The 7,500-nt window shown below is 59.8% G+C and overlaps 1 non-coding gene across 1 annotated transcript; it reads right to left on the bottom strand.

Annotated features, from left to right (window-relative positions):
• Positions 1-1,676: 1,676 nt before the first annotated feature.
• On the bottom strand, positions 1,677-3,491 carry LOC142793230 (small subunit ribosomal RNA). Its single transcript, XR_012891536.1, has one exon. It is a non-coding gene; the product is annotated as a small subunit ribosomal RNA (ribosomal RNA).
• Positions 3,492-7,500: the final 4,009 nt, after the last annotated feature.

Here is a 7,500-nt window from a genome sequence, read left to right as displayed (position 1 = left end):
TTTCTGGCACTCGGCCAAACAGTGGCCAAGAAGGGCGCTTTTCAGCGCACGCTTGGACTCCAAAACTCTGCCGCGCCTTTTTCGGCTGCCGCAAATCGAGCAAACGGTGTGTTTCGGACGGCGTTTCGCTTTCGCTACTTGCGAGTGCTTTCGTGGTCCACCCCTCTATAAATACTCGGGAGGCGTCGAAGCCGGTTCTCCAAGCCGGACCCGTAGGTATCGTTGTGTGCTCGCTCTCATTGGCCCGCCTAACCAGAAAATGCCTGCGGTACACCCATTTGGATAAGAGTGCACGCAGATGCGGGCCTCGACGGCTACACATTTCCTCGGGCGGCCGCCTCCCGGCCTCCGTGGAGCGCGGGATGCACGGTCCCATCGACAAGCCTCTCCCGTTTTTACCGTGGCGTCGCGGTTCACCACGGCAGGCGGGTCGGTCTCCTCCGCATAAAAAGGGGGACCCCCGCTTTTTGTTCCACGAAATCGCACAAGCTTTTTTCGCATCCACGGTTTGCCACCGCACACCAAAATGCCGATCCGGCTGCCTACTTTAGCCAACAGGTGGAGCCAGGCGCGCCGTACTTGCGCGGCACTTCCCACGTCCACCGAAGTCGGTGCCAAGGACCACTTTCGGCGCCGGAGCCGCGTACGAGCCTACTCGAGGCGGAAGAACGAAGCCAGCAAGGGCCTGGCCGCAAGTGCGTTCAATTGTCGGGACGTCCAAGTCCCTCGTTCTTCCGTGCTTCCTCTTTCGGCAAGTCGTTGCGGCACCTTCCCAAAGCGCGCAGACCCGCTAATCGCGACGAGCGCGACGTGGCCGTGCCGCCTTTCCCTCGGCAGCAAGCAAAACGCCTGGCAACGTCGACGCTCCCCTAACCGCGATCTCGCACCGTGTTTCGTGTGGCGAATTCAAAAGCCGGCCGGCGCTGCTGCAACCATTACGGTCGGTACGCATACGCCGCGGAGGGCGGGACGGTCATCGGAGCGTGCGGTTCCTCCATCGAGTACTGCGCACCTCGGCCGTCGCATCGCCGTGCCATGACCGGCCGCGCGTCAACGCGAACCGGTGCCAGCGAGATCCCTCGCCTGCAAGAACCGACCGGCAGCCTCCGTCACCCGAGGACGCGGAGGCGCTTGCCGCGGACGGCGGGACGGTATGCACTGGTGCACAGCGGACCCGTCACATCGCCAGTTCCTTGACCGACCGCCGACGCTTGTGCCGTTCCTCTCGTACTTGGCAGTCGCCGCGCGATTGTCGGGTCTCGTTCTTGCACGCTCGAACGGTCGGGAGGGCACTCGGCTGGCGTTTCGGGAACGCGCAGCCTCGCCTTCTACCGACGTAACCACGACTCGCCGTTCGCGCTCCGCCGCTCCTGTTTACAGTACTAGGCGGTCCCGCAGCGGTCGGGTCGCGCATTTCGAGCGCTTCGAGCCACGGTGCAGTGGCGGGTCGAAAGCCGACCTATGAGTGCGTTGCGCCGTTTGTACCCGCGTCCGCCACCTGGCCGACCGTCCAAGGTCGCGGTGTTGGCGTCCGCTGGGCGCAACAATTTGTCACGGGGTGCCGCTCCACATTCAGGCAGCCCCGTGGGGAAAAGCCGACCCCGCGTCCAAACGGGGTCAGCGGCAGAAAGTGTCGGGCGCAGACGCAGCTGAGGCGCTCACCCTTCACAATCCGTTAATGATCCTTCCGCAGGTTCACCTACGGAAACCTTGTTACGACTTTTACTTCCTCTAAATGATCAAGTTTGGTCATCTTTCCAACAGACCGGCGCAACCGAAAGGCCGCGCCGGACATCGGTCCGAAGACCTCACTAAATCATTCAATCGGTAGTAGCGACGGGCGGTGTGTACAAAGGGCAGGGACGTAATCAACGCGAGCTTATGACTCGCGCTTACTGGGAATTCCTCGTTCAAGGGGAACAATTGCAAGCCCCTATCCCAATCACGAAAGAAGTTCCACGGGTTACCCAGTCTTTTCAGACAGGGATAAAGACACGCTGCTTCCTTCAGTGTAGCGCGCGTGCGGCCCCGGACATCTAAGGGCATCACAGACCTGTTATTGCTCTGTTTCGTGCGGCTAGGAGCCGCTTGTCCCTCTAAGAAGGTTGTAAGGTGCTGGGAACCCCGCACCTATTTAATAGGCTAGAGTCTCGTTCGTTATCGGAATTAACCAGACAAATCGCTCCACCAACTAAGAACGGCCATGCACCACCATCCACCGAATCAAGAAAGAGCTCTCAATCTGTCAATCCTCCCAGTGTCCGGGCCGGGTAAGTTTTCCCGTGTTGAGTCAAATTAAGCCGCAGGCTCCACTCCTGGTGGTGCCCTTCCGTCAATTCCTTTAAGTTTCAGCTTTGCAACCATACTTCCCCCGGAACCCAAATACTTTGGTTTCCCGGAAGCTGCCCGCCGAGTCATTTGAGTAACTCAGGCGGATCGCTGGTTGGCATCGTTTATGGTCAGAACTAGGGCGGTATCTGATCGCCTTCGAACCTCTGACTTTCGTTCTTGATCAATGAAAACATTCTTGGCAAATGCTTTCGCAGTAGTTCGTCTTGCGACGGTCCAAGAATTTCACCTCTAGCGCCGCAATACGAATGCCCCCGTCCGTCCCTCTTAATCATTACCTCGTATTCCAAAAACCAACAGAACAGAAACGAGGTCTTGTTCTATTATTCCATGCAAGTTTATTCAGGCGACTCGCCTGCGTTGAGCACTCTAATTTTTTCAAAGTAAAAGCACCGGCCATCTCGAGGCACACAATGAAGTGCACCAAGAAAGAACCGGCATGATGTTCAGTCCGAGCCGTCGCATCGGGTAGATGCACTACTCGTCTGGAACTGAGATCCAACTACGAGCTTTTTAACCGCAGCAGCTTTAGTATACGCTATTGGAGCTGGAATTACCGCGGCTGCTGGCACCAGACTTGCCCTCCAATTGATCCTCGTTAAAGGATTTAGAGTGTACTCATTTCAATTACGGGGCCTCAAAAGAGTCCCGTATTGTTATTTTTCGTCACTACCTCCCCGTGCCGGGAGTGGGTAATTTGCGCGCCTGCTGCCTTCCTTGGATGTGGTAGCCGTTTCTCAGGCTCCCTCTCCGGAATCGAACCCTGATTCTCCGTTACCCGTAACAACCATGGTAAGCAAGTAACCTACCATCGAAAGTTGATAAGGCAGACACTTGAAAGAAACGTCGCCGGCTCGTGGCCATGCGATCAGCACAAAGTTATCCAGAGTCACCACACAATACGGGCCGAAACCCGATCGATCTTGGTCTAATAAAAGCACCCGTTACCCAAAGGGCTCCAGGCTCACTGCATGTATTAGCTCTAGAATTGCCACAGTTATCCAAGTAGGAAGAAACGATCTAAGGAACCATAACTGATTTAATGAGCCATTCGCGGTTTCGCCTTATTTCGGCATGTACTTAGACATGCATGGCTTAATCTTTGAGACAAGCATATGATTACTGGCAGGATCAACCAGGTAATCGTTCGACTGCGCGTCCGTCCTCGCCTTCGGCGGGCCGGACGCAGTCTGTGTGCGGCGGAGGCCACCTTCAGGCGCCCCAACACGCTTATTTTGCACTCCGAGATGACGGCGTTCGAGCTCGCTACGGCACAACCTTCCCGAAAGACGAGTGGGAGCCGTGCGGCAAGAAGCACGTTCATGCTCGCTCTTTTTCGTTGCATCGACTCGGTCGCGCCGTGCGGGTTGCCCAAGCCCGCTGCACTGTCGGTGGACCGGCCGGAACTAGCAACGGAGCCGAGACTGCAAAGCCGCCAGACGACGGGTCACGCCCGCGTCTTCGGCGCTTTCGCATCTGAATCGCCCGAGGACGACACGGAACACACCTCGATATCGTGGTAAAACGGCACCGTCCGACAACCAGCCCCTAACGCATCAAGCGGATGAGGCTGCAGACGACTGCCGTGGATTCCCCTGGAGCAGACCCGAGGACACGCTTGACGAGGCCGAAGCCCGCCGCATATCAGACACCCGGTCGCTTTCGCGTACGCCGCTCACGAGAACCCCCACATAATAGCAGCGATAAGTACCCAGACCTCCTTGGGCACTAATACGAGCGTACTCGAGAAAATTTCACCGCGGGTGTGCCCCGAAACGTGTGGCACGTTGAGCGTGCCACAAGTCTACGTCGCTCTCAAACCCGCCGAGGTCGTAGAATTTGCGACCCTACTCACGAAATTCCCACCGAGGATACGGCCGCAAACGTACCGCACCTTGGGTAGGCCACGAGTTTGTGCAACACTACGCTGACGGCACAGCACCGAGGTCGTGCGCGCACGCACGGGAAAATTCCGCCGCGGTTTCTGCCGAAAACGTGAGGCACCACGACTCTCCGCAAGTTCGCGTCGACTGCGAAAGACCGAAGTCGTGAACGACGTGTCCGCTACTCGCCGCCGACACGCTGGACACCAAACGTACAACGACTCGACGGCGTCGTAGAGGCCCACGACGCGGTTTTCCTTAACGACGTCTCGGCGTGGCACCGACAGGTTAGAACGGCCGACCAACGTTCCCTGTCCGCCGTTCGGCTCAGTCGAAGGGCTCGGCGACTTCGGCAACGCTGCGAAGCCGCACGGTGACGCACGCCATGTCCCCATTTTTTTTTTTTTTTCTTTCTGCGTCTGCCGGGGTGCCCCTATAATAGCAGCGATAAGCACCCAGACCGCCGTGGGTCGCTCGCCCCGGCTGACGTGGTTTTTCGTACTCCTGCGGCGGTCGCCGTCAAGCACGTCCAAATACGCTACTTTCGTGGGCGCATTCACGCTCTTTCGCTTCGCCGGAGTGCCAGCACTCACTCTGCCAAAAACGGCGAACATCCGAGCGGCGGTTCCCACTTTTGCGTCGGCGTCGCAAACCCCGCCCCGGCAGACGAGGTTTGCCGTACTCGTGCGACGGTGGCCGGCGGGCACGTCGAAAGACGCCGATATCGTGCGCGAATTGGCGCACCTTGGCTTCACCGGAGTGCCGCCACTGACTCCTCCAAAAACGGCGAAGATCCGAGCGGCGCTTCCCACTTTCGCATCGGCGTCCCGAACTCCGCCCCGGCTGACGCGGTTTACCGTACTCGTGCGACGGTCGCCGGCGAGCACGTGGAAAGACGCCGATATCGTGCCCGAATCGGCTCCGTTCGGCTTCGCCGGAGTGCCAGCACTGGCTCGGCGAAAGACGACGAACATCCGAGCGACGGTTCTCACTATTGCGTACGCGTCGCAAACCCCGCCCCGGCAGACGCACTTTGCCGTACTCGTGCGACGGTCGCCGGCGAGCACGTAGAAAGACGCCGATATCGTGCCGGAATCGGCCCCGTTTGGCTTCGCCGGAGTGCCAGCACTCACTCGGCCACAAACGGCGAACATCCGAGCGGCGGTTCCCACTTAGCCGTCGGCGTCCCGAACTCCGCCCCGGCAGACGCGGTTGCCGAGCTCGTGCGACTAGCGACCGCGAAGCCGTCTCGCGACGCCGCTTTCGTGCGCGGCTCCCACTGCGACCTGGGTCACCCGAGGTCGACGAGCAAGAAAGAATGTCGAAAAAAAATTTTTTTTTTTTTGCGTCTGCCGGGGTGCCCCTATAATAGCAGCGATAAGCACCCAGACCGCCATGGGTCGCTCGCCCCGGCTGACGTGGTTTTTCGTTTTCCTGCGGTGGTCGTCGTCAAGCACGTCCAAACACGCCACTTTCGTGGGCGCATTCGCGCTCTTTCGCTTCGCCGGAGTGCCAGCACTCACTCTGCCAAAAACGGCGAACATCCTAGTGGCGGTTCCCACTTTTGCGTCGGCGTCGCCAACCCCGCCCCGGCATACGCGGTTTGCCGTACTCGTGCGGCGGTGGCCGGCGGGCACGTCGAAAGACACCGATATCGTGCGCGAGTCGATGCTTCTTGGTCTCGCAGGAGGGCCGCCACTCACTCCTGCAAAAACGGCGAAGATCCGAGCGGCGCTTCCCACTTTTTCGTCGGCATCGCAAACCTCGCCCCGGCAGACGCGCTTTGCCGTACTCGTGCGACGGTCGCCGGCGAGCACGTCGAAATACGCCGATATCGTGCCCGAATCGGCCCCGTTTCGCTTCGCCGGAGTGCCAGCACTCACTCGGCCAAAAACGGCGAACATCCGAGCAGCGGTACCCACTTAGCCGTCGGCATCCCGAACTCCGCGCCGGCTGACGCGGTTGCCGAGCTCGTGCGACTAGCGACCGCGAACGCGTCTCGCGACGCCGCTTTCGTGCGCGGCTCCCATTGCGACCTGGGTTACCCGAGCTCGACCAGCAAAAAAGAAGGTCGAAAAAAAATTTTTTTTTTCTGCGTCTGCCGGGGTGCCCCTATAATAGCAGCGATAAGCACCCAGACCGCCGTGGGTCGCTCGCCCCGGCTGACGTGGTTTTTCGTACTCCTGCAGCGGTCGCCGTCAAGCACGTCCAAATACGCCACTTTCGTGGGCGCTTTCGCGCTCTTTCGCGTCGCCGGTGTGCCAGCACTCACTCTGCCAAAAACGGCGAACATCCTAGTGGCGGTTCCCACTTTTGCGTCGGCGTCGCCAACCCCGCCCCGGCATACGCGGTTTGCCGTACTCGTGCGGCGGTGGCCGGCGGGCACGTCGAAAGACACCGATATCGTGCGCGAGTCGATGCTTCTTGGTCTCGCAGGAGGGCCGCCACTCACTCCTGCAAAAACGGCGAAGATCCGAGCGGCGCTTCCCACTTTTTCGTCGGCATCGCAAACCTCGCCCCGGCAGACGCGCTTTGCCGTACTCGTGCGACGGTCGCCGGCGAGCACGTCGAAATACGCCGATATCGTGCCCGAATCGGCCCCGTTTCGCTTCGCCGGAGTGCCAGCACTCACTCGGCCAAAAACGGCGAACATCCGAGCAGCGGTACCCACTTAGCCGTCGGCATCCCGAACTCCGCGCCGGCTGACGCGGTTGCCGAGCTCGTGCGACTAGCGACCGCGAACGCGTCTCGCGACGCCGCTTTCGTGCGCGGCTCCCATTGCGACCTGGGTTACCCGAGCTCGACCAGCAAAAAAGAAGGTCGAAAAAAAATTTTTTTTTTCTGCGTCTGCCGGGGTGCCCCTATAATAGCAGCGATAAGCACCCAGACCGCCGTGGGTCGCTCGCCCCGGCTGACGTGGTTTTTCGTACTCCTGCAGCGGTCGCCGTCAAGCACGTCCAAATACGCCACTTTCGTGGGCGCTTTCGCGCTCTTTCGCGTCGCCGGTGTGCCAGCACTCACTCTGCCAAAAACGGCCAACATCCGAGCGGCGGTTCCCACTTTTGCGTCGGCGTCGTAAACCCCGCCCCGGCAGACGCGGTTTGCCCTACTCGTTCGACGGTCGCCGGCGAGCGCGTCGAAAGACGCCGATATCGTGCGCTAATTGGCGCTCCTTGGCTTCTCCGGAGTGCCGCCACTCACTCCTCCAAAAACGGCGAAGATCCGAGCGGCGTTCTCCACTTTCGCATCGGCGTCCCGAACTCCGCCC

This window comes from Rhipicephalus microplus, unplaced genomic scaffold (genome assembly GCF_043290135.1).
Source record: "Rhipicephalus microplus isolate Deutch F79 unplaced genomic scaffold, USDA_Rmic scaffold_296, whole genome shotgun sequence".
Classification (NCBI taxonomy): domain Eukaryota; kingdom Metazoa; phylum Arthropoda; class Arachnida; order Ixodida; family Ixodidae; genus Rhipicephalus; species Rhipicephalus microplus.
The sequence above is the reverse complement of the archived record's forward strand: the minus strand, read 5'-3'. Positions and strand labels throughout refer to the sequence as shown.